The following is a 271-nucleotide window of genomic DNA, read 5'->3' as shown; positions in this document are numbered from 1 at the left end:
CCCTAGCATAGTGAACGTTCAACAATCCCCCTCCGGTTCGTCTGTCCGAAAACATCAAACATCGTGAATACTTTCCCGGATGTTCCCCCCCCCCTTAGCGAACGTGCACCTACTACTATGTTAGGTCACACCCGACCCATCATATTGCCATGTTATGCTTTGTGATGCTTTGATTGCTCTATTATTTATTGTGTTCCCCCCTCCGTTACTTCTTTCCGGTAGACCCTGAGACTGCCGGCGACCCCCAGTTCGTCTACGGTGTTGACGACCC

This window comes from Triticum dicoccoides, chromosome 7A, assembly GCF_002162155.2.
Source record: "Triticum dicoccoides isolate Atlit2015 ecotype Zavitan chromosome 7A, WEW_v2.0, whole genome shotgun sequence".
Classification (NCBI taxonomy): Eukaryota; Viridiplantae; Streptophyta; class Magnoliopsida; order Poales; family Poaceae; genus Triticum; species Triticum dicoccoides.
This window is presented reverse-complemented; position numbering follows the sequence as displayed.